The 26,647-nt window shown below is 42.9% G+C and overlaps 1 protein-coding gene across 2 annotated transcripts in view; it reads left to right on the top strand.

The window, feature by feature from the left end:
- Positions 1-330: 330 nt before the first annotated feature.
- OSTN (osteocrin) overlaps positions 331-26,647 on the top strand; it is a 52,355-nt gene continuing 26,038 nt past the window's right edge. Inside the window, exon 1 of one of the 2 annotated variants that reach the window (XM_059822776.1) lies at positions 331-523. The gene's annotated coding sequence lies outside the window, so the exon portion shown is untranslated. Of the gene's footprint in view, positions 524-13,465; positions 13,475-26,647 lie in introns of those variants that run through there. The other variant, XM_059822778.1, reaches the window with a different exon arrangement.

The following is a 26,647-nucleotide window of genomic DNA, read 5'->3' as shown; positions in this document are numbered from 1 at the left end:
CAGCTCTGGCGATGACAGCCTGTACAGAGTGACTGCCCTCTGTGAAGCTGGTGGAGGCCTCTTTGGGCTCGGGGAGGTCAGTTCTGTAGGTCCAAGCAAACAGCTTGGACTGTAAGTGGAAGCAACCTCCCATGTTCTTTGTCACACAGCACCTGGGAAAATCTTACCAGAACACAGTCATGCCATATTGTTCAGAGTGCTGCCCTGCTTCTCCTCTTTGCTTACAGTGCCTTTGAACATGCCCCAGACCATTTGGCAGGAGAGCTGAGAGATACTGCAGGAATGCCTGAAGGATTCTCCTGCCAGGCTCTGTGATGAGCTCCTGCCAACCCAGAGAAACAAGGGATGAGACAGCCACCGAGGTCAGAGCTGGGCTGAGCAGCTAAGTTCTTTTAGACTGTAGAAACAGGGCAATTTCACCAGAACTCTCCAAATCAGCATTGTATTTGGATAGTCTGCTGGGCTTCCTGTACACCCGTGTATTCTCACTGAGCATCTTGAAGCATTTTGGCCAGCACCACAGGTAAAAGTTCCCTTCTGTTACTAATATTCTTTTTCCTGCATTTTAATTTAATTTCCCCTATCATTCCTTCTTTTTCCACTGCACATTTCCCTTTGAAAGCTAAGATTGCACAAACGGATGTGTATTCTTCCTCCCCAAGTGCATGTAGCTTTTTCTCTGCTGTTTGAAGAAATTAACATTTGGGCTGAAGTACACCTGCAATTCCCATTAACGTAACAGACTGAAACCAACCCGCTGATAGAGAGAAAGAAGCTCTGAAGTCCCTTCCTCTGACGACAGATCTCAGAGGAGGAAAAAAAAAAAAAAAGACCCAGAAGATGGTAGGGAAGTCTGCTTTCTAAGCAGCGGCAGTACATAGGGTGTACTGGCTGCTGATGGAGCCTGCATGTCCAAGTCCTGCTTGTGTGCTTAAGCCTGGCCTTGCCGTTAGGTGCTTTGCTCTGAAGAAGCATGCAGTGCAAACCCTCTGATTCTTGCTAGGGTATTTAATCCTGTACTGATATCATCCATAGATATGTGGCCCAGACGGATGAGCTAAAAACTTCTGCAAATCAAACTGTGTGTTGAAGCTGTATAGAGTAGAGGAAAAGGAAAAATGAGGGGAAGCCTTCTTTTGAGTTTAGTTCTCATGTTGAGTGGTAGGAGGTTAGCAAGCAACTTCTGCTATGGTTTTTTACGATCTGATTATCCATGTAGGGCATTTTGTGTCTTACCCTATGGTTGCAGTTTAGGATTTCCGTGTGGACAGAAATACGTTATATACCAGTGAAGAAGTCTGAAACAAAGAGGAGGCACACAAGATGAACAGTGAGCAAATGGCAAGTTTGCTGCTTACTAGTGCAATGCTGAAATATAATTCTAGTCCCCCAATCCAGTAAAACAAATTAAATTCTGACAAAAGCTGTGCATGAAGAGCAACTCAAAAATAAAAGTTTTAAGCAGCTCAAGTACCATGTTCCAGTCAAATTATTCTTAGCAAAGTGAGTCAAGTTATTTATTAATAATAATGTTTGTGAGGAAATAACTTCTCTATTTTTTCCTCATCTATCTGTTCTTTCCTAGTATACTTGTTGTTTGCCAAATAATTTGGACAAGCACATATGTAGCGTGCTTCTGCTTTTGTTCATGCAAGTTGTTCCTCGTTTGATATTTGTGACATATCCAGATGATAGAGTATTTTCCTTCTTTCTGAAAGGAGTGACTGAAGCATTGTGAAGCTGGGGCACTGTCAGTAAGGCTTACAGAATAACACATAAATTTGGATGAAGAATAAGACAAAGTCTCCAAAGAAGACCACGGGTTCCAAGTGTTTTGCATACTGTGTCCTGTTAATAGATCAAGCTTTGAAAAGTGATTGGGGAAAACTTGGGGTTGGGGGTAAGATGCACATGCTGTGCTGTAGAATGCTTATCGAGACTTTGCCTTCCAGTAAGTCTTTACTTTCTTGCTTTCTAACAGCATTGTGAAAACTCATCTGTTTTTTAGCTAGCTGTCCAGCTCTGGTTACTAAAGATAAGACCAGTGTATAGGACAAGATCTCTCTTATCTGAACTGTGGATCTGTTTTGCTTTGGGTACTGCAGGAGCTGACTCATGAGAAAAAGATGAAAGATTGAAGAAAGGACATGGCAGGTAACTGATTACAAAGTGGCCACATAGAGTCTTTTGCAAGAGTTGCAGGATATGGGAATTTTCAGACTGTCCTCCTATGCTATCTCATGTCTTGTTCTGAGAGCGTGAGGGCTGTGCGCTTCCTGTCAGTCTCTTGTTAGGTAGCTCATGTTAATGAGGTTCCATGTAGGAGCTCATGTCCTTCAGTCACAGTTTATCCCAAACTTTTGTGTGATTACTACCTATTAGCATCTATAATGTCCTCCTCCTGCTTTAGCCATTCCTCTCAGACCTCTGCTGCTGACGGTGCCTCATGACTAATACACAAAAGGGTTTTGTTCTCTACCCTTCTCCATGGTGGAGGCCTGTGTGATTCAAAATACTCTCCCGGCTCGCCTTTCTGTATGCAGCTGGTAGATAGTGCTGCCTCTTTGCCAGGTGGAGCAGATCAGCACCTTTCACATCACACTCCATATTCTCAGCTGTTTTCAAAGGATGGTTCTTGGTGCTTTGTGCTGGCACTTCAGCTGGGATTGAGTTTAAGACATTCTTGTACATCTTCATGGTGGGCAGCAGCCTTGGGGACCGCTCCTGCAGCACTTACCCACTTCTGGGCAGAATTCCAGTTGCACTTGCAAGGTATTCTTTGCTGTGTCAGGCAACCAGAGGATTTTGCTTTGATGTAGGAAAGGTAGTTAGGAAGATATTGAACCAACACAGTCTTTGTGATTGTTTTATATGATGTGTTTTCATGTAGTTTGAATTTCAGCATCTCAGCAGTTCATCTGAAAATTGGAAGTAGGCAGAAGGAGCAGAGGAGGCTGCGGCATTGAAAGGAAAAAATGCAGAACAGAATTTCAGCCTGCAAGATAGCTAGATTTGAAGTGGATTTTTCTTTTTTTCTTTCTTTAGAATAGGAAATGAATCCCAGATTCCAAACCGTATTCCTCATATAAATCAGCAGTAGCTGTTAAAGCTGAATGGATGTAAACAGGAGCAAAACTGGGCCTTCAACATTCAATAGGAATTGTGGCTAGTGAGTGCAGTTTGTGAAAAGGCAGGCTTCCCGATATATCAAATTGTTGCTCACTGTTGCATTAGGCCTCTCAGTTTCAGGGAATGACACCCCAGCACAGTCCAGGTCTGCAGTTCCTAAGGCTGGGCATTTGCAGATCCCAGAGAGCCAGAAAGCAGGATCTGCAAGGAGGACAGAAAAAAAGAATTGAGAACCAAGAATAAATCTCATAGTCCAGCTGGCAAATATTCCCAGGCCACAATTGTCTTTGGCACTCCTCCACCCCCCAAGGTCTCCAATGGTTCTGAGGCCCCCACCACAAGAAAATCAAGGGTTTAAAAATACAATAATTAAAGAAAATCTTGATGTCATTTGGGTTTGGGGGTATTTGGAGGTTAGTGTTGTGTGAGCAAGTTTGCACATACGCACCCTGTTTTGTTTGAGTCTGAACTGTTCCATGACTGAAACCACCTACCCTGGGGCAGAGGAAGGGTATTCTCACCTACGTCTCCTCGTTCTGAGAATCTGGGAATTGGTGGGATGAAATGGTGCTTTTTGTGGAAGAACCTTTAAGGTGACAAGTCCCTCTCCTTGCTTTGTGCCAGCTCCACCCTACTGACCTGCAGGGTCGCGGTTCCTTTGAAAGAGTGAATAAAATATGCACTATATTCAGCTTCGTGTGGTGATGCAGTCAGTTTGACCCAAGTGAAGTTACTTGTGGTTGACTCAAATGTTCAGTATACAGGATCAAAGCGGTAACGGGGAGAGTTGTGTGTGTCTTAAGTTTTGGACAAAACCTGCGCAATATGCTTACCTGAGCCTCACCTATGAGAGCAGGAGAGAGCGTGAACAACAGGAGCATTGATCTGATCCATTGGTGACTGAGTCTTGCTTGCAGTAGGGATCCATTCCCTCTCAGTTCTATTGGCATCCGTTATAGACAGATAAATCCGTTTTGCCTCTGCCTCCCCTTTTCTCTCCAGATTGATTGGGACAAGCAGTTACACTGAATTTGCCCTCACTTTTGTGTTTCCAGAAGGTGCCTAGAATGGATTGTCCAAGCAAGTAGCAGATGCATCCCTTCTCTTCGTCTAGGAGGTGCAGGACTGCCCAACAGAGTAAAACATATGCTTTTGGCTCTGTGTGCTGTTGTGATCATTGTATTTATTTCAAGACAGGTGACTCCCAAGTGATTGAGTTGAAGGCTGCTCATTATAACCTTAGCTGGTTAGAGTTTAGGATGGTGCAAATTAAGTATACAGAAATTAAAATGATGATACAGGACAAAAGCATACTTCCCATCGGTCCCATGTCAGGGAGAGAATTGCCCTTAGACTTCTCTGTTGTTGATTTCAAACAAAGTATTCAAAATCTGGTCTTCCCTGGAAGCAGCCTGCCAGCCCTCCTCTGCATACCTTATTCAGGAAGAATATGTCTAGTTCAGCAGTTACCTCTTTGGCTTCTTTGGAAAGGTACTTGAGAGTAGAGCAGATACAGCTAATTCTTTTGAATGAATTCTTTTGAACTAATTCAACTGATGTAGATGCTGACTGATGTGGATTCAGTGTATCTGACAGTTTCTAACTAGCTAATTAAAAAGTATCAGTTAAGACAGTTAAGTTTTCTGAAAACTTGTCATTTAAGATAGTTTTCTCCCAAATTTGTAAAAATTGCTTATCACTGGTTGAAGCCTCGTGCCTTGCTTATCCTCCCAAAACTGACTAAGGAGAATTTTCAAAGGAGTTTTCTCAAAAGAAAGGAGACACAAACCATCTCTGAGGAGGGACAAGGTACAGAAAGCTTCTACCCTAAAAAGGAAAGTTTCAGAAATGAGCATCACAAAGCAGGATTATTACAAGAGACATTGCTTTTTGCTCTTATCAGGGTTTGCTCACAATAAACTCTTTATTCTCCATGTTCGTGGCCAAGTGATGGTGGTACTCACTGATGTATATGCTGGAATAAAATAGTTAAGCATTCATTGGGAAGGTAGAGCCTTCTGCAGCTAACCTCTGACTGAAACGTCAGTGTTTCTGCACTGATAGAGTGAAGGGACAGGAGAAGAGGCAAGTTTTATCGAATATGCAGTTCCTCTTTCTTTCCTCCATTGCAGGCAATATATGGATGGCACCAGATCTTCATTTTTTGCTTGTAGGAGCTTTAACGCTTTCTTGCTGCTTTCTTTTCAATGACGATAGCAATGGTAGTCACCTGCTGATCATTTAAAAAAAACCTTGCAGCATGTAATGGCTGACAAAAGCCTAAGTAAGGCTGGGTCTCAGGGAATACAGCTGAGTTCCCCATTTCTCTGCTCCCTGAAGGGGAGATGGCCAAAGCTGCAGTCTTGTTCTCTGGGAGCAATCCTCAGTTGTCCAAGGGCAGGGAGGAGAGTGAGTAGCCATAACCTTTCCTGCAGAGAGGCCATACTCCCTGCTCCAGTGAGGTATAGCTCACAGACCATTGCCTTAGATGTTACGTAGCGCTGGCACATGACATCTGGATCGACCTCAGAGCAAGTTGTGGAACAGGCAGCGAAGATGCCCACTGGGAAGCCCAGCGTACGGACTGGAAATCAGTCAGCATCCTACCAAACGGTCAGGACTAGAGTTTTGTGTCTCACACAGAGTTTTCCCTTGTGACGCTCGCTTCAGCATCACGTGAGGGCGAGGTGACCAGGTCCTTAATCTGCCTCCCGTGGCAGCTATCTCTCTGCTGAAAAACTCGCTCTGCCTCCTGACCTGAGCCCAGCTTAGCTGCTGTGAGCTGACAGGAGCCAGCAGCACGTCTGTCAGCTGGAAGATGACAGGAGAGATAAGTGAGCACCGCAGTGTCTCTCGTGGATGGTACAGACGGGCACAAGCCGTTGTCTCCCGTGGCCATGGGGAGCTGCCAGGCTGCTGTAGCAGACCTCTGGGAGAACGAGTTCAGCCTTTGTTGCTGCTAATGGTTACAAGCAACTGATGTCTCTGTGGAAGTGCCATAAATGAAGAAGAGTAATTTTGCTATTAAAAATACTAAAATCTTCCATATGGAAGAAAGAGGGGTTTTTTGTTTTTAATTGCTATTTATTTTTCTCATTGTGCCCTAAATATACATAGCACTGTCCAGCTGGCTGAACCACAGAGCAGAATGAAATATCTGCCCCATTTATAAAGGCACAAACCTATAAAGTGCAGATGACAGACTAAAGTCTCAAATCTTTGCTCTGTTCACATATATGGAAGTTTTACCACTGGCTTCAATGAGACCAGAACCAGGATTTGGCTTACATGAAAGGAGCACTAGCCAAATGAGCACAAGCACATGAGTCAGATGTTCTGGGTTGATTCCTGCTGTTCCCACTGTTTGGCTGATTTCTTCACTGCTTTCTGCTTGAGTTTCCACTATTTATCAGTGCATAATAGACTGAGGATGTCTCACCTAATTCCTAAGTTAATTAAATTAATAAAACTGACCTTACATCTACTACTGATTTTGTAAAAGGCTTTTGAAACTCCACTAGAGGTGCACTTTTGTTGGCATAAAACCTGTTTGTATCATAAGGATTATCAGCTCTGTCCGTTAGTCTAGCTCTCTGCTCATTCCCAACAGCTGTGTTTACAAAAAGCCCACAGCATCATTTATACTGTAGGTGTTCAGGTACAAAGAAACCACAGTCACTACTTTGAATAAGTGTCTGATTTTCTAGAAAAGGGATGAGAGCACAGAGCTTTCCATTTCCCCCATAGATTGTAGGTTGGTTTTGACAGGTGTCCAGCTACAGAAGCTCTGCAGACACAGCTCCAAATACCATGGGGTGACCACTGCAGGGATATTACTGTGGTTAGTACAGGCACCGTTGTGACCATCTAAGGACTTAAATGCATATGCATGGCTTACTAGATAAAGCAAAGTGGGAGAAGCCACTTGGTGGATATAAATTGGTGTTATTTTTGGATGATTCCAGCTTCTCTCTCAAATGCCATCTTTGTGCTTAGTGGATGGTTTATCTGACTGTATTGCTGTGGTTAGAGTGCAATGCATAGGACAGCATAGTTTGTGTTAATTAATAAGAAGGCAGTACAGTAACAATTGTTCTCCCTTGATTCAAGCACAGCATCTCTGCTGTTAAGATAGAGGGGTTTGTTCTGGACTCCAGAGGCTTTGTGTCACATTTCAAAAGCTTTTTTTTCTTATTTTTTTAGCTTTATTATTTCAAGATCCTAAGGTCTCCTGCCAGGCTTAAATTATCTTTTTTATATTTATTTGGCTTCCCATTGAAACCATCCATTCATTCAGTTTCCATAAACCCCCTAATAACTATTTTAAAGTTTTTGTTCTTGGCTCTTTCCAAACCTATAAATACTGGTTTGAAAACTCAGGCTGAATTCTGTGCAGATAATCCTCTCTACCACCCCTTCTCCTCTGCTTATGAGAGGGGCCTTCAGCGTTTTCCTTCTCAGCACTTGTTAGTTATCAGTGGTCCATATACTTCTTGTTTGGGGGGGGGGAAGGTAGCTGTGGCATACAAGCAACCTGACAGATGGTGTCTCAGAGACGTGATAATTGCAATAACAAAGGAAAATACCAGGAGGTAAATTAGTTAAAACACAGTTGCACTCCAAATGTGTCTTTTCTTCCTGCCTTAGTGTAATCCCATATTTAGGATATGCATGCCCTTGCGTGAGGAGCCTATTATGTTTGTCAACAGCTTTCAACTTTTCTGTAGCAAACACAAACCAAGCCCAGCCCTCTGCAGGCAGTGCTGCTAGTGCATGGGCAAAACCCTAAGAGATTCCCAACTTGCCCTATGAGATTTTCAAGCTTGTGACATGCTGGGATGTTCTGGTGAGAGGAGAAAGCATAGCCATGCCCTGGGGGCACTGATCCATGCTGCTGTGTAGCTTGAGAGACAGTGTGGAGGATGAAGCAGTAGAGAAGTCCCAGCAGAATATCAGTGCCTTGGGGAGATACGGTTGTTTCAGGATCTGGCTTTCGTATGAGAAGCTAGCCCTGATATCTTTTTCCTGAGAGTAAGCCTTGCTACTGATATCTAAGGTGACATCTGCTTATCATGGGAAAGTTTTGTTCTTCTTGTCAAAAACCCTTTTACACAAAGCTAATTCCTAGGAAGTTTCTCGCTATGCTTGTACCAGTGGTGGTATGGAGCTAAATCAGGATGCAGAGAACTTGCATGGACTTCACACCAAGTCTGTCAGGAGAGGGTTGGGTTCAGTCTCTTGTCTTTTCTTTGTGTTGTGTTGCATCTTCTTTGCATTGTGTAGGTGCTGGGATGCTAGGTCCTCATGGCAATGGAATTGCCTTGTCCCAGCTTGTGCAGCCATGGACATTAGATTTATTGCAGCTAACCAGAGGCAGCTCTTCACTTAACAAGTGCCCTAAGTGAAGTGAAGCCAGGATCAAATGTCCATCTCATGTCCTTCACAGATGCTCAAACTAACTGGTGTCACAAGCAGGAGGCCAGACCCAGAGCTATTGAACTCAGTGGAAAAAAATCCATATGTTTTCAAAAACTCTGGGTCCTCACCAGAGATAAAAGCAAATCTTCCAATATACTTTTTCTACGTAGGGACACTGAGTGGGGCCTCTGGCCAACATCTGAAAAACCAGGGCCTAAAATTAGGCCCCTAAAATACCAAGAGCAGTGAGTGGTTCCAACTGATACCAAGTTAGGAAAAAGGACCCAAAATAAACAGATTCCTCAGTAACCAAGATCCTGTTTTTGAGACAAGTGTTCATTCTCACAAATCAAAACAACAAGAAACCAAAAAGAAGAAAGAATGAAAACATCAAATCAAATCCCAGCAACCCAATGATATTATGAGCCAAAGCATGTCTTACTAGAATGTTTTCCAAAATTCCTCAGGGAGTACCAGTGAGCCATGAAGAGGCTATCGCTCTTTTCTGAAGTATTAGATCGGGGGGTTTTGGAACACACCACACTTATTCATGTGACAAATCTGTTCTTCTGTTAGGTCATGGCTCTCTTGTCCCTTGAAAAGTTTCTTCCTTTTCCAGGCTTGTGCTATAAGATATATATATTTTTTAAAACATTTTTCTTGTCATCTTTTTGGCTTTGGATTATTTGGATTATTTGCCTCATTTGGCAAGTAAAGTGAGGAAGCAATTAGCAGCAATAAATACTCTGTCAAGAGGATAAGATTGATGTCCAGGGACTACCTTCCTTTGATAGGTGTGTGTACACATTGTTCAGTGCAATCCTGTTCCCTGGCTGAAATTTTTGGGAGTACTGAAATACAAATGTCAGAAAATATTAATAGGAATGACAGCAATCCTGAGAACATCTCCAATTTCTTTAGAAATAGCACTTGGATCTGGTTTTCAGCCCTCTTCTAAGTTTGTGTTGTTGTTCCTTTCAGCATATGATGAAAGTAGTCATGACATTGTATTTTATAGTACTTTTATGTCTCAATAGGAACATCTACTTTATCATTTCAGATTGAATGACTAAGCAGTAAGGCACAGGAAGCCTTACAAGATGATTAGCTCTTTTTTCTATTGTATACACAATTGTTACAGTGGCTTGAGCATCTAGTATATATCTATTGTTGTACTCAAATTGCTGTAATGTCCCAGCATCCTACTTGTCAGTCAAGATCTCACTGTATAGTTACACAACCAGAAGACAGTTTCTGATCCAGGAGATTGTGTACCTGCTTGACTCTACACAAAAGGAGGGAGGACTCATACCGTCCTGAACTGTGTAGTTCCCCAAAGTGAGTGCGTGCAACAGTGCAGGCTGGTTTGGGTATCAACCAATTTTTTGGTATGTATCGCTGGAGAACTTAGAAGAGTGAGTGTGATTCCTGGCTTACTTCTCATGCTTTTAATGCAGGATGAATAAGTACTATCTCTAAGAATATGCACCTTGACTTCAATGTGTGAGGAAGCATGTATAGGGCACCCTGAAACATGCAGCAAAGAAAAACGATGTCTCTCTGTGGCTCTCCACTACCAGAAATACAAAGTCTTCTCAGTTCTGCACAATCTCATTTCTAACAAACTTTTTTTTCTGTTCTTTCTTCCTATTCTGACCATGTGAGCTCCCATTGGGTACCATACCACTAGACTGCTCTGGCAGCTGTAGACAGGGCAGATGAGACAGAGCAAAGAAAACAGAGTTAAAGTACTCCCAGGGCAGGGAAACTGCTATACAAGGCCAACAGAGAGTCTGACCATCCTTATGAAATGCAGCAGGAGCTTCCTTTTTTGACAAGGCATCTGAACAAGGGCTGGGTTTCTCCCTGCACTGCAGTTCCTAATGGTGTCTGTCCTCTCTCTGTAACAGAGAATTCACTAGTCCCTGTAAATTAGAGAAAGGAAAGCAGCTGAAGCTTCCAGAAGCTCTACTGGCAACTTGCTTTGTAGTCTAGTTTAGAGGGAGGTGGTCAGAAACTAGAGAGTCTGGCACTGTTGCAAAACCCTAGATAGAACCTGACATAGAAAAAGGGCTTTTTGCAACACGCTGTGTAGTAGAACCTTTTCCATTTTAAGTTCAAGTGCAGTCACGGTGGCAACAGTGACTTGTTCTGTCCAGTGTCAGTTTATGATGGAATATAAATGTAGTTTTAAAAATACATATTGGGTTTAAATACAGCTCAAAATGTCAGCATATTACTCTGTGGTCTTGCAACAGCAGTGTTCTAATAAAATCACAGCCCTTCAGCTTCTGGAAGACAACACAGAGAATGATACTCCTCTGGTACTGTAAGTTATATTTTTCCTTTACAGCTCTGGCAGATCTCTTGAAAGTTTAGTGATATCCAGGCAAAAACACTCTTAAACAAACCTGAACTCTGCCTAGAGTTACCTACGTTTGGAGCTTCCTCCATCTAATTCTAACAGAATGCTTTGATGAGTGAAGGGGTTTTTTTTATGTGTATGTGTGGCAGGAGGTGTTATGTTCCTCTCCTCCATCCTCATTCGAGAAGCATGCTGCAGCCGTTTTAGTAAGGAGATATTTCTACTCCGAAGATCTCCACAGGCAACCAAGCCACTGTACGCATAGCTCAGCTACCATGTGGGCTAGCACATTCTATCTGTCTCTGCTGGAAGTCTTTATGGTGCCTCCATTACAGGCACAGCTCATACTTGCAGACCCTTCCCATGTGCCTGACAGGAACACTGAAACAGTAGAACAGTTGTGTCACTCTTTGGTGGCCTACTGCAGGCACCCCTGTGACGCCAGAGTCCGGCGTGTACGGGTCCTGCTCACAGCCACCGTCACCTTTGAGAAGAGTACTGAAGATGACCAGATGAATAGAGTGCTTCCTTTATGAGGGCTGATGGGACAGACTGGGACCCTTTAGCCTGGGAAAGAGACACTGAATGTGGTGATATGATAGAGGTTAACAAAATTACGGAGTGTGGCACATTGGCTATTAACCACTGCCTCTGCCCAGCCTTGATACTCAACAGAAGTCCCCTCTCTCTCTGCTTCCTAATATCTCTGCAGTTTCTGCCATCTACACCTTCTTCCCTCACAGCTGGCAGCAGCTCTCTTTCTCCAAATAGTCAGGCAGCTGTCTGATGATGTTGGTCAAGTCCTAAGGCAGTTTACACCCCCTCCTGACTATATTAACTCCCTCTGTAAAGTTATGTGCTGTCTTCTGCTCTCTCTCCCTCATCTGCTTCAAAAAAGGGTGAGAATTTTCCACAGTGTGGATTTGTTGCTTGTGTCTCCCATTCCCACCTCCCCCCCCCCGAAAATGTTGCTCGTCATCAGTGATGTGCAACGTGTACTCGTGTCCCCCTGGAGTGAGCTGCCCTCAGAACTTGGACAAGCTTAGACCAGAGAGCTAACGTTAATTGAGATGAAGGTTTTTCCATCCTTGGGCCATCTGAAGTCACGAGAGTCGAGTACAAATCCCCTCTTGCTTAGGTCCTTGGGTCAGACTCCTCACAGGGAAGGAAGAAATGTTGAAAACCAGAAACTAAAACTTCTGTCTTTCACTGCAGGTTGCTGGAAAATGAGCTCGCTCTTGCCATCTGGTTATAAAAAGGCAAATGTGCAAGTCATGTAAATCATGTAATAATCGACTCTTACGTGAGATTGATATTGCAGCTGCACAAAGTAGATTTCTTATCATTTCCTTGGTTTCCTAGCAAGAGGAGTGCTGGATTCTCTCCCTATTTATGTCTACATATTCAAAATGGATGCCTCTGCTTTAGCCTGACACAAGTTAATGGATGCTGACTTAGCAAAATGTAAACATTACTTGTAGAGATCAACTTGGGATCTGATGGTCTGATGCTCTAGGAGTCTGTCAAGTCTTCAGAAGTTTCTTTCCACCTTAATTAATGTACAAGCAGTTTCTTATTGATATCCAAGCACATGCCGTTGTGAGGTTTCCATAGACATAACTTGTGGGATTTAGTTTCATTCTTTCTTTGGGTGGTGTATGAAAATTAAATACAGTAAGAGCTGTGTTAATTCTTTCAAATCTTGAAGCTGATTAATGTAAAAATAAGTAAGTTTGTTTTCACAGAGGAAGGGAAAGAGTATTTGAAATCGTTGCAGAAAACTTTGCATTATTTCCAAAATTTGGAACTTGCATTTTTTTTCCATCAAAAATAATCACACTTTGAGGAAGTTATCAAAATTATTAGGCTACTAAAAATCCTGTGAGTCTTTTCAATGATACAGAAATTTGCTTGCCACAGCAGATTCCAACTTTAACTTCCAATTTACTTTTTCCCTTTAGTTGCTTTAAGCATTCCTCCATTCTTGGACTCATTCTCTTAGACTTCTGTATCGATCCCAGTGTATCCCGAGATTGCAGCATTTCTTTGTATAACACCTCTTCAGTTAAACGCTTTGGAGTGCATCACTGAGGGAGTGCCATACTTGGAGGATTTGTGCCAACTAAGATATGCAGTAACTGTCTTTAAAATAATTCAGAACATAAAAAAGTATGTCTTTTTCTGCCACTGGCATCGTTATGGACTAAGTATCACCTTTCTTCTGTGAAGGTAACAGACCTAGTGTTGATGAGTCAGGCTTCAGTAGACCTGAAGGAAGGCACATGCAGTATTGTAAAAAGGTGAGTGCAGCTCAGTTCCTCTGGCTTGCGGGTGCTGTAGTTAGCAGAACTCCTAACCTGAATGCCATGCTATGTCTTCTGGATCCAGGTGAGTCACGCAGACTGCCTGCTTCTGTCCTTAAAGAAAGGCAATGCAGCGTTTCCTTCCTTTCTTCGGTGGCCTTGGCTCCTTCATCATCAGCAAGGAAATACTGTCCCTTTGCCAGGCAGAAAAGGCAAGTCACCACATCAGCTTTTCAGCCTGGAACCACTCCTGGAACTGGTGAGGCTCAGGCTCTGGTAAAGCAGGAAGCGTAAGTCATGCCTTCGCTGCTCCTGAACGAGGTGGCAGCCAGCATGCCAGCTTCAGACACTTCCCTGGCTTTCTGCTTGCTTTCTGCCACATGGGCGATGTCCCTAACGTAACACTCACATCCTGTATGTATTATTGTCTGTCTGTACGCGTAGGTACCCAGACGTGCATTTGTCTCCTAGAATTTAACACGTTCCCAGATGCTGTCTGCCCAATGCACTCCCAGCCTGGGGCTGCAGGGAAGTAACACAGCTCAGCTTAGTCTGTGTTGGAGGAAGGTTAAACTGAATCAGGTTATGCTGTCATAAACTAAGAATGCACAAACAAGAAATACTGTAGTCAGCTTAATGTACAGTTAAGTTAACTTGACTACACCCAAATCCTTTGACTGTAAGGCTGTGGGACAGGAGAGGGTCTTTCTGTTCTGTTTACGCAGCTTCTGACATGGCAGGGCTGTGACCTGCATTTGGGACCACAGTGAGAGATAATCTAATCCCGTGTTTTGCTTAAAACTGCAGCCCATCTCAGCTCAGGTACAGTAATTCTCTCAGGCTCAGAAACGAGGGACAATAAAATATCTCATGGTCCACCTTCCTTGGATTTCATGACTGCCTGCAAGCCTGATTACATGGGGCTTCCTGCCTTGCTGGTACATCACTTCAGGTATTAAGGCTTTCCCAAGGTGCAGATGGCCCTGGACAGACACAGTCTGACGAACAAGTGCAATGAACCACCTTAATTCCCCTGCCATGGGGGTGGAACAGAGCTTAGCTTCTAATGAGCACTTTGCTCTTCTTCTGCATCTGTCATGCAAGCCATATTGGCTTGTCACCGTCAGCTTTCTGCTGAAGTTAAACCTATACTGCCCATTAAAGCCCTTGTCCTTTAGTGGAGGCAGAGGGACCTGTTCTGCCCTGCAAGTAATATTCCTATGAAGTACAGGAGCACTAGTATAAAGTATAAGGCATAAAAAAGCCCAGAATCAGATGTTGACCCTACATGGTGGCCATGGGCTGGGGCTTGCCGGCTGTATACATGGCAAAGAGGGTACACAGTCATAGCAATTAATTTCTTGCCTCAGGGTGGAATAGCAGACTTCCACTCACACGTATGCAGAGCCAACCCCTTTTCCAAAAGCCAGTGTGCTCACGTTACACAGTGTTCAAAACTCCTTGCTGTTCCCAGAATATTTCCTTAGCTCGTTTGTCCAGTGAGGGGCACAAGGGAAAGCAATTACTGCGGCAAAGGTGGAAAATAGAGGTAACGGTTCAGTCTAATCACCACCCCACCGTGGAGAAAGCTACATCTCTTCTAACCACAGAGGGAGGTGTTTAGTGCTCCGGCTCAAGGCAAATATTTCTTCATCACTCAGCAGCAGTTAGGCAGGGTGTGCCAAAGCCCGTCAGGTCTTGCAGCGTGAGGAAAACAAGAGCTGCATGGAACTGTCATCAGCAACGAGAGTCCTAGAGTTTAGACTCAGCTCTTCTCGCTGTGCCAAAACAGATGACAGGCCACATTACACAGCTGCAGAGATTAAAATTCAACAGACTTGAGTGCAGAGCTGGTGGATGGTCTTTGCATTTAACTCTTTGAAGATCGTAAATGACAGTTGCACCCTTCTCGCTAGAGTCTGGAAGACACCAACAATGAATCCCTTCCAGAGGCAGGTGTGCCTGGTGCAGAGGGTCCCTTCTGCAGCCCTGACAGATGAGTTTGTTCTACAGCTGTAGCCGCACTGAGCCGCTAACTCAGTGCAAAGAGAGGCAGCCTTCCACAACCTGCTTTCCCTTGGGATGAGTCCCTGTTCCTGTGGTATCAGGGACCAGGCTGTATTTTATGCCTTCCAAAGTCTTTGTGTCTAGCTGACAGAAGGGAGATAAACCAGGCCAGCCTGATCTCATTCAGATCAGCTTTATCACAGTCAAACTTGCTGTACTGATTCTCATTATGTTATTCCCTGTTTGCACTGAGGTCTGGACACTGCATGCTGGATTTATGTCATGAACAGGCATGACAATTATTTTCTTCCAAGTGCTTGTGTTTGTAAAGCATTACCAGGTGGCAAGAGGAGTTTCTTGGGAGACAGCTGCTGTAGCCTGAAAGTGTTTTAAAAAGATAAATGTTTTGATGGCTCGAACATGCTACAGTTGAACTATGATCAAACTCTTCCCCCAGCTCCAATGGTGGAGAGCTTGCGTATCATTGGACTTAGATTGCTTCAACTAGTGTAATGAGTAAAGTGAATGCACAGTGAGAGCCTGGGTTCAGACCTTAAAAAAAAGGTCTCCATTGCTCCATTACTTTAAGTAATAGTATAGCTTTTTCCTTCAGAAACATAGATCTGAACGTTTTCAAATCTTGCTCACGCTATTGTAGACAATCGCATTAGATCATACTGTTTATGAACCGATCAGAACCCAAAGCAGAGCTTTGCTCACACTGGTGTCCTGCATGTTGAACTGTGTTTCTTCTGGCCAGCTGTAGCTGGGTTCTTTACTTTCTCTTGGGATCAAGTCCAAGAGGTGGTATTTCATTAATGAATAAATTGCAACTTATGACTAAAAACTTGATGTAGAGCTTGCCGAAAGAAAACCATCCAAGTGAGCCTTCAAGAAACTTCAGAGTAAAATATTGCTTCTCTGCAGATTGATCTATAGATTTATGTACACTGATGCCAAACTGCACTCACATATAATGACTTTTCAGCATGGATGCTCTATAGTGGCTGTTGGTACCCCCTATGTAGTTTTCTCAGGGATGTTTTAATTTTTAAGTCCCTAAGAAATTATTAAAAAGTTCTCAATAATTTCAAAGGAATTGTACAAGGAACAATTAAAAATGTCAGATATTTGCTGTATCAAATGTCAAGTCACATACTTTCATTTAATGAAATCAGTTTCCAGTGGAGTTCATAACATCACGAATGACCTAAATAGTGCACCCGACAGCTTGCTTGCTATCTTGAGCTGTAAATCTGTGTAACTAATGGTCTATCGAAGAAGAAAAGGTCAATAAATGCAGAAACATGTGGAAAAACTAATCTTTCCCTGGCACTTGTTATTCCTCCCTTTTCACTCTTCTTTCGTTTTATAATCTGTCACATTAAACTAGTCATGCTTGGCAAGAGCCTGATCAGGACAAGTTTCCGATAAAGCTGCATCCATTCTTGCCACACAGCATCAGATGGACAAAGGCAATACGTGACTGCAGACCTGGGAATGCGCAAGGGGAAAACCCTGTTCTGTAAATGCAATTTAATGAGGAGTCTTAAATACGTGTAAATATGTTAAACTTGAGAAAGAGATGGAAGAGACTACAGAAGTCACTCATCCCTTCACACACAATTAAAAAGGTTTTTGATGAGTTTGGTTTTGTTTTGAACAGAACTGCCACTGTTCAGAACAGAAATGTCTTAGGCTTCTGAGCAGTAGACCTGGTAGTCTTTCCGTCTGCCAGTACATTTTTTCCCCGTAGTGTGCTTAACGCTTTGCCCAGTCCAGAAAATGACTCAGTCAAAAGGACTTCCTCCATCTCCCTTGGGTGATTATTCTACAGCCTATTAGGTCTCCCCTTTAGGAAATGTTTGCAACATCATTTTCCCTGGGCTTACTTTTAAAGCATCGTTCTATGACTAGATACTATCCTAAACAACGCTCTTCTATCATTAGTGTTTCCATTTCTTCTGTACTTGTCTATGGTTATCATACCCCCTCCAGCATTTCACTGGTGTTTAGTTGAGTTGCAGATGTTTAATGTATTTAACCTTTCCTGTATGCCAAGCATAGGACTGGCACCAGGATATTTATACACCATTAAACAAGGGCGGTGCCTGTTAAATGTAATTACTTTCTTCTGATGCTTTCATGGTAGATGTTGTGCTAGAGAACAAGGGCAGCTTCTATTCTAAACTACATGGAAAAGGTGCAACTGCTAAACAAGAATGACTTATAAACAGACTATATATAGTAATACATTACTTTAGTATCCAGCCTTGATTTAAGTCCACAGGGGAAGCAGTTAAATTTAATCGATGCTCACCTCTCAAACAAAGATATTGCATGTATGTGTGCACACGAGAACTTCCAACCACACTGATGAATATTATCAGGTTTACTAGGATTCTGTATTTTAACTGTAAAGAGTATCTCTAAAACCACTAAAGTCTTTCAGACTGTGGGAGACATTGCAAATGTTACCACACTATGTCTGGATGCATAACATGTATATGTTTTATATCTCAGCATATTTGTGTTTCTTTGAACTTTAAGATTAGCTCTCAATTTCTTGAGTATACAAAGCTCACTTCAGGGATGGTTATATAATTGCTGTATTGTATATTACCTTAAATTGCTGGTGTGTACTGTCTACTTAAACTCCAAATAGATTTTTCAAATTAAAGGTAGGTATGATAGCTCTGTCTCTTATTAAAGTTTTAAACATTTAGCATTTACCTGTCTTGGGTTGCTTATACATTTACTAAACTTTAAATCTCTGGGTTGCAATTTTCTATGCCAACTCTGTCTGTCAGACACAATATGGTATGTGTATGTGAGTGTTATGATCATTCCAGTGAATTTTTTAGGCTTTTCTGCGAACAAGGAAACAGGAAAATGTGATATAAAAGTGCAAGAACAGTCATACCAGGTCAGACCAGACGTCTGTCTAGCTCAGGATACTCACTCTGACAGCGGCCAGTACTGCAAGCATATTTGACACTTCCTTCAAATATTCTCCCAGCCTCCAACAATTTGTGGCTGAGGGATTTTAGAACTAGACACAATGTTTTGTACTTAATAGTTCTTGAGGGATTTTCCTTTGGTGACTTTGTTTTTGAATCTGTGTAAGCTTTTGGCATGTAGAATATAATTTGGTGAGGACTTCCACTGTTTAAATACACGCTGGTTGAAAAGAGGTCCTTTCTGTTTTTTGAGCCTATTTCCTGTCATTTTCAATTGAAGATCCCAAGCTGTTATATTGGAAACAGTAATTTTGAAGGCCAGCCTCTGCCAAACCCCATCTTGGTCCTCATTTTGGAATAGAAACAGTCAGCTCAGAGCCCTTTGCTATGTAGGCAAAGTAGAAGTACTTAACATTGTTTCTTCCCATGTGCATTGCTTCACATTTATTGACATTCAATGTCATCTGCCCTTTTTCTGGCTGGACACTCCATCTTGTCACCTTCACCTGAAATTTTCCATAATTATTCCTTAATACCTTGAATACCTGACAATTGGTAATAAACTGTCTTTTCAATATTGTCTTTCTTTTCCAGATGATTGCATAAAGCTTATTTTTCTTAAGTTAAAATTTTTAACAGTTTTCTTTCAGCAGCTTTAGCCACTTCATATGATAGACAAGAGGAGAAGTGGGAGTCAGGATTGTCAGGAACATGCATATCGTTATGCCCATGGTCATCCCAAAATTTCATGGGTCATGTAAAAGGGTATGTAGCAGATGCTCAACTGCAATGATTAAGGAAACTGGAGGTGTTCCATTTCACTGAAAGATAAGTACTTTTTATTTATGTAACTTTAAAGGGCTGACTTAAGATACCAAGGATCAACAGATTTTGGCTAAAGAATTAAATCACAGACCCAATGCTGACTTACACTGAGAGTGAGACTTGCTTAGAAATCAGTAGGGTTGTATCAGTTGTTAAAATAATGTTCCTGGGTTAAGAATGAATAGGAACTCGTCCAGGAAAGCAATTAAATGAATGTCTAACTGTACATGCTTGAGTAAATATTTTCAGTGGGGATACCTATTCTGAAATTGAAAACCATACTTAAATGCTTCACTGGACTGAGGAGTTGTATAGCTGTCTGTAAATACTGAATATATGTGAATTGTTTGAAATGTATCACCAATTTGAAAATAACCTGTTTATCAGTGTGCTTCTGACTATCAACCTTGACTGATTGTTAGTTGTTTGCTTCTTTTTCATACATCTCTCCCAGATTCCCAGTGAGCTGCAGACTTTGTGGGTCTTCTCTGGGGTCTGGTTTGGTCCCCACTGAAGTTAGTTAAGTGGCAAAGTTCATCAAAAAAGTATCAGCAGGAGCTTTTTATTTTCTTCTTTTAAAATAAGGTTTCTTAATCTTCTCCTTTCCTTCCTCCTGTTCCTCTCCATGAGATCCGTTCCACAGTGCCCATGGAATTTTGGCTTCTTATTTACATTTGGAAGAAAAACAAATTTCAAAATATTGGAATTTCTTACAGATCAGAAATTCCTTTTTCCAGATAGTTCTACATGAAGGGGACTCAGTGGCTTCTGTGGCACTTGGCTTGCCTACGTAGGATTGTGAGGCAGAGGTAGTAACCCCTGGGTGGAGGAGGAGGGACTGTACGGCAGCACACCCACCACCTTGCCATGAGGTAAAGCACCCTCTGCCCCAGCGATGATAACTGAGCCTCCTCTTCTCCAATCCTTTGTTAAATCTGTCCCAGAATAATAGCGCCTTTGCTGAGTCAGTTTAACCTTTCCAGCTGTAAAGGTAGTGGATATCTTTGTTAGAGCTGGGATTCTCAGAAGTTCTGAAAAGGCAGCTGTCAGCTCTCAGTAGCTTTCCCTGGGACATTTCAATCCTAGCCTGCCAGTAAGAGGGAATTTTGAAGTCTGCCAGGAGGCATTGTTCCTTCAGATGATAATTTTTCCCCAACATAAAAGAAAAAAAAAGTAATAACAGAAGTGGGAGATTCCTGTTAGTAGAAAAGCAATGAAAATAGTCCTAATGTCTCCCTTTACACGGTCCCTGCAGCTATTGTTTCGCCTTTCAGCATGTCATTTTTGCTATCCACTCTCCAGTTCCTTTCTGTTAAATTTCTTGGGAGAATAGAAGAAAGACAAATTTCACTGAAGTGCAGTAGAAACATGGATAAGGGGAGACAGGAATCTTGTTCTACATGGCATAAAAAAGTAGAATATTAATTATCCAAGAAGAAATGTGTAGGGTGGCAAGGCACAGGCAGGGGGTGTGAGGGAGGTCCTGAAGGGGTTCTGCTCCGCTGCTGCTGCCGCACCCTTTCAATACCAGTTGCGACCATACATTTGCGTATGGGTGTGATGTAGATCTTCATTCTCCAAAGCACACATCTCCTGTAGTCATCTCCATGAGTATGAAGAATATGTAACAAGCTACAATTTCATTGTTTCTGACTTCTTGTTTTCCATAGCAGAGGACAGTCAAGGTTTACACTTAAACAGATGAGAAAGGCACCAGAGCAAATTTTAAAACACTTTCTTCCATAAATGACAATGAATTGTCTTACAGAAGTTGAGTAGTCAGGAAGAAACGATGAAATACTGAGTAATGGACAAGAAAAGAAATCAAATTATTTTCAATGTGTCTTAAGGGACAACAGCAGATACCCCAAGGTTCAGTACTAAAATTTAGCATATTAATTTCTTGGAAGATGAGACAAATAGGAAGCTTGCAGAGTTCTTCAGATTTAACTTTATTTTATTTGGGTTAGTCATGGCTGAAAACTATGGGGAAAACTACGACTAATTTCGGAGGGGTCCAACTCAATGGGTTCTCAGTTCAGGGACAAGGTTCTGAAGTACCAAGGTGATGCAAAAAATAGGCAGTAGAAATAATTGGAGAAGATTTAGTTGGGAGAAAAAAGAAATTCCTTAGCCTTGTGTAGGTAGTTACTCATGGCATACCAACAAGTGCAGGATCTTTGCTGGGCAATGTTGTTCTAAGCTCTGTTCCCTTAAGTCACTTAGTAATATGTCTCAGAAGATTAGGCTTTCTTCATAGAGCCCTCTGGGGTCCAAGAAATCCCTGTTCCTGACAGCCAGGTCCATGCTGGCACTGTGCACATTCCTTGCACAGCCACCCCGTGTGTAGGAGCTGTGGTGTTCAGCAGAGGTAGCAGTACCATTTGAAACACCACCAGCCCAGGTCCAGAGCATGCTCATTAACGGTCCGAAGTGAATTAACCTTCTGCCAGTGAAGGTTGTGAGCATGTTCCCTTCAGAAACATTTTTTTATTTGGTTGTTTTTTTGCCTTCTGTACTGAGTATGCTCTGAACATCCCTCGGTTATGACCATTAGGGTATTTTGCTTTCTTCAATGCCTCGGTGCATGCAACTCCTGTCTGCAAACTCCAGGACCTGGGTGATGCTTACATTACACCTGGGGCTTTAGCCACCCCCCAAATCACAAAGCTACGTGTGACCAAGGACATACCATTCTTGTTTCTGGGTTGCTCAGCATTGGAACCCATTTTGGGCATAAAGAAGTGCAGGCGGCAGCAGCATGATCATCTGTTTAACCAGAGATGTGGAGATAAAAGGAGGTTCCTCAGGTTTTCTACCTCACACATAGGGAACATAAACATTCTGACCTTCACGAGCCTCTTTTGGCAAAGGCTTAGCAGCAGTGGGTGAAAGAGTTTGCACAGCTCTGGTAAGGAAAAGGAAATCAATCCCCCACGGTACCAACTTCCATGAGCATTAAGTCTAGCTTTAAAGTGCTCGGGGAAGAGAAATGAAGGCAAAAAACAAGGAAATGAGCCAGATTCCTGGAGAGAGGAGCTGAGGGATGGTGGAATGAAGGTACATGCCTTTGAGAGCCTTGAAGAAAGGAGCAGAAGAGATTCCTTGGAAATGCCTTTCAGATCACTGCCTGACAGTATAAACACTGTTCACGACACCTACCAACTTGGCTGGCCACACTTGTAATTCATCTGCCTCAAAGATGTCCCTGAGTACGTGATATCTGAAGGGGAGATGAAGGAGCTTTCACAGATAGGTGTGGTCCACCTGGTTGTTTCCTTCTATGCTAGTGCGGATTATCAGTGGAAAATACCACTGCTGTAAGGCAGAAGCTGCTTTATACAGCTCAATTCAGGCCTCAGTCTGCTTTTATCCAGCACTAACTCCTTGAATTTCAAAAATTGTTTTTCCTAATTGATACCAGTACAAAGAGGAGGAAATCAAGTGATAAAAATCTCTTCCAGTAAGCGATCCTGGAGCTGTCTTTGCCATTAAAGTCTTTCTTCACAGCAGGGTCTTAAGAAAGTTCAAGGAATGCATGTCTGTCGATTCAGGAGCAGGCGCAAGTCTAAGTGCCTTCCTGAACCACTGGCTTAAAATAACTCCACCGACGGCCACTTGTGCAGTGACATTTTGGAAATGTGCACCGCCTTATTAGAAAACTTGACTGTGAATACCAGGCAATCTACTGCGGTTCCTGGGATGGCAGCCCAGAATCCCAGCAGCCTTCCCATCTCAGTGTAGCTCAAAAAAGCAGGTTTTAAATTAAAATCTTCATGTAAAATGATAGACATTGCAAGATGGGAAGCCTCGTAAATTGAAAAATGTCAGTTGGTTTTGCAGAGGTTGCTTGTTTATTTTCACCCCATAAACATTTCAGAAGGGATTCTAACACTTTGTTAAACTGCTGCAATACTGGAGTCTTCCATGTTTATTTACACACACCTAGTAAACTCCCTGAAGTAGCCAAAGTGCCTGGTTTCAGCAGCCCCACGGCTGGAAACTTGGGTTTTTCTTTTTTTGTTGTGCTGGATCATTGTTCTGATAGACAAATCTGAGCAAAGCATGCACATTAAATGCAGATGTTTGTTCCCTGAGAAATGTGAGAGTCCATCAGCTAACTTCTCCAGTCCAGGTGCACTTGACCAAAGTGGGCTGGTGGTTAAATGACCAACTCGGTGTATCCTTTCTTTTGTAGCCGCAGCCAAAACTCTGTTTTCTGTTTGGAGCTATAGGCTTGACTTCAGCCTCCATCCTATCAGCAGCTGACCTGTGACACTCGGCGCAGGTGACTCTAGCGCTGTGCTCAGGACTTGCAGAGGATTTGTTGTAAGTCAGGATCCCAGCCTGACGTAAGGCGGTTCAGCTCCAGCCAAGGTTATTGGCCAAATTCTCAGCTGCTGGAAAGTTTAGTTGATTTAAAGTCGTCGTGAAAATCTGTGCAGCTCTATACAGTGATTTGTTTCCACATTCAGGGTATTTGTGCTGACTTGCCTCACTGGAAACTTAGTTAAGCTCGTGGAGTAAAGGGGTGTTTCCTCTGATTTCAGCTGGTCTAAGAGTCCTCCAATTCTCCTGGACCACATCTTCATTTCACTTACACCAAAGCAAATACTACTGAGGACAGAGAAGCTATAACACCAGAATGATACTGTGAGATAAAAGAAAACTTTTACTTATTTTGCTAGTTTATCATTCACCCTGTGCCTATGTGTCCTCGTGTGTCCTTCACCCTGTCCCAGTACAGGGGGACCAGCCCCGAGCCTCCCCTCTGCAGTCAACCCTCTGACCCCGCCAGCGGGGTTCACTCGGGATCTCACTAGCAGTGGTACTCAGGGGTACCCTGAGCATCCCCCCAAACATGTTTTCTAGGTAATATCAGTGGTTAAGCTTTCACCCAGTGAAAGTCAGCACGAGCCAACAAAGTCAGCAGTTTTGGGCCAGTGACAGGGAGATAACTGTCATGGGCTAAAGCTGCAGTGCAGAAGGTTTTTGTATGGGTGTTAAGGGATGTGGTCATGACAGACACCAGGCTTGCTTAACCATCTGGACAACATCTTCTCCTGCATCTGTGGGTGGTTTTTGTTCCATTATTTTTGTTCAGCCATATACCTCCCTCATCTGGAATATCTCCATTGATTTTAGTGAATTTCTTGGGATTTTCATCAGCACGAAAGAACATTTAATTCATTGCTTATAATAGTGACACTACCTCAACCCTGCACAGACTATGGCAAACGGGCCAAATACAAAGTTGGGGTAGGCAAGAATAACCCTCCACTGTAAATTTTGGGGACAGATTTTGCAGTCCTGCTTATCTGTGCAAATCAGACCTAGTCAGTGTGTAAGCTGGCCAGAAAAAGTCTCTAAACAAAACTGGTGTAAAGGGGATGTGCAAAATGGTTATGACTTCCATTTCATTGGGGCCGAGGGGAGGTATAGAATGGTATGAAAGGAGAAGTATAATGCAGAATACATGAGTGGGGATATAGCTGTGTGAAGAATAAGGAAAAAAAAAAACCTGCACAGATTTATGTTGTCTGTGGATCTAGCTGCTGGTATTTTGGTGAATCTGTTGTTGCTACTACAACCATCTGTGGCATGCAAAAGGAGTAAAGCTTGTGATTTTTAAAAAAGCAATTAGGACAATTTCCTTAGTTCCCAGTTCTTTGGTGGGCAGTACCTAAAGCAGTGCTTGTGTCCATTGTGGAAGGGGAAGGAGCAAGTGATCTGCACGTTGTCTGTTGGGAACTCCCATGGGTGTAAAGCTTGCTCTGTTCACATGCCCTGTGCCTACCTCGGTGCCCACGTTCAGTGTGTTACAGTGACTTTTCCCAGTAACGTACATCTATCCTGCCATTCAGATTTAATGTCCATCCTTCTGCTGTGCTGAGGACTGACTGTGCATTGCAGGGCAAGAAGCGTTCCCTCTCCCCCCCTCCCTCTGCAGGTTTGAGCTCTGCTGCCCAGGTGGAAGGGGAAGGGAGTGTATTAATGGCTCTGTAACGAGAAGGGTGATGTTTCCTGGCAGTGCTTTTAGGTTTGCTTCCACGATGTGTAGAGTTATCATTTATGCTCCTTTAAATTCTTTCCTTTTCTCAGAAGAGGTCAATACATAGAAAGAGAATTTGGATTATCAGGCTGCTGGCGCTGTCTTGCATTTTCCAGTGTGCTTGGAATACGGTTTGGTCTTGTGCCTCTCTTGACTTGTTTACCTTTTCCCTTCCCCTCTTCCTGCCCCTCCCCATCCCCCCATAAGTTGTTGGACTCCTTTTTTCATGATAAATATTTTAAACTTTTTAAATGAGCTATTAAACCTTTTTTGCAATTTCTCTGAAAACCTTAAAATTGCATATTTGATCTCCTGAAGTGTGAAAAGTCCAGTGAAATGACCAAGACATATCAGTGCTTGGGTCCTCAGAGCACTCAGGAGACGCCAAACTTGGGTCTTGTTACTGGAACAAGAGCTTTGAAAATGTCGCATCTAATCCTTAATCCAGAGGTGTCACAGCTGTCGGTGTAAACTGGTCTGTTTGCAGGTGGGGAATTGCTCAGCGTATCACGCGATGTCTCAGCCTGCAGCGATATAGGATGTGTAGCACCTCCCTGCTTTCTCTGTTGCTGCCATCTCTAACGTGCTGCAAAATCAGGACCTGATTGTAGGAGGCGACAAGCAGTCAAAAAGTAAAAAGAGGAGCAAGGGGACCATGATAGTGGCTGAGAGGAACTCCCTTCAGTCATTTCTGTTCAGTGTTTCTGTACCCTTCAGAACAGAATGTGGCTGAACAGAACCGGACAGGGACAGGACAGCTCTGGATCGGTCTGGGTTGCAGAGCTTCACACAAAAATGCTCTTCAACCTCTTTGAGCTTAAACACCTGTGGTTTTGAGTATCAGTGCTCCTAACTTAGGTATGCGAGTCAAGTATTGCAATCTGAAATTCTGCATTGTGGATTCAAATCTAGCCCCGAACTACAGTGAACAGCAGCTGATGGGTTCCTGGGAAATGAGAACTCCTAGCCTTATCTTTTTCAACCATTGTTAATGTTATGAAAAAGGCCACCTTGGTCTATGTGATATTGGGCTGTAGGGTTTTGGCTGGGCAAGGCTGTCTGTCATAAAGTGTGATATATTTCTGGTGGCAGTTCCTAGCACAGAGGAGGAAAGGGGTTGCTCCCTGAAACCCCACATTGAGCCCAGGTTTGAGACTGGGGAGGCAGTGGATGTACTTCCATATGAAATGACCAGGGATGCCTATGAACAGATGATTAAAAAGTTGTGGTTCCTAGGAACCAGTCCTATTTCAGAGCAAGCAATGGAAATAATACTGCTTCTACTGCTGTTTTGCTCTAAAAGAAATTTTAACGTAAAACTAGAGTAATTTAGAAATAACTATCTTCCCCCAGCTAGCTGTCGTGGCAGCAAAAGCCCCATAACAGAGCCAGTACCCGAACCAAGGTTATTTCTAAACCACTTCTAATTCGTGGAAACCAATTTGCAAAATTCTGGGTGGTTTGGGAATAAGAAAAGTCACTTTACAAATCATTGTCTGCTGCAGGAAAAGCAATTGTCATGGACCCAGAGCATAAAAACACGATACAGGGTTTTTTAGTGTCCCAAGTCATGTGACAAATTAGAGGG

The sequence above is a fragment of the Gavia stellata genome, chromosome 11, assembly GCF_030936135.1.
Source record: "Gavia stellata isolate bGavSte3 chromosome 11, bGavSte3.hap2, whole genome shotgun sequence".
In the NCBI taxonomy this organism is placed as follows: Eukaryota; Metazoa; Chordata; class Aves; order Gaviiformes; family Gaviidae; genus Gavia; species Gavia stellata.
The sequence above is the reverse complement of the archived record's forward strand: the minus strand, read 5'-3'. Positions and strand labels throughout refer to the sequence as shown.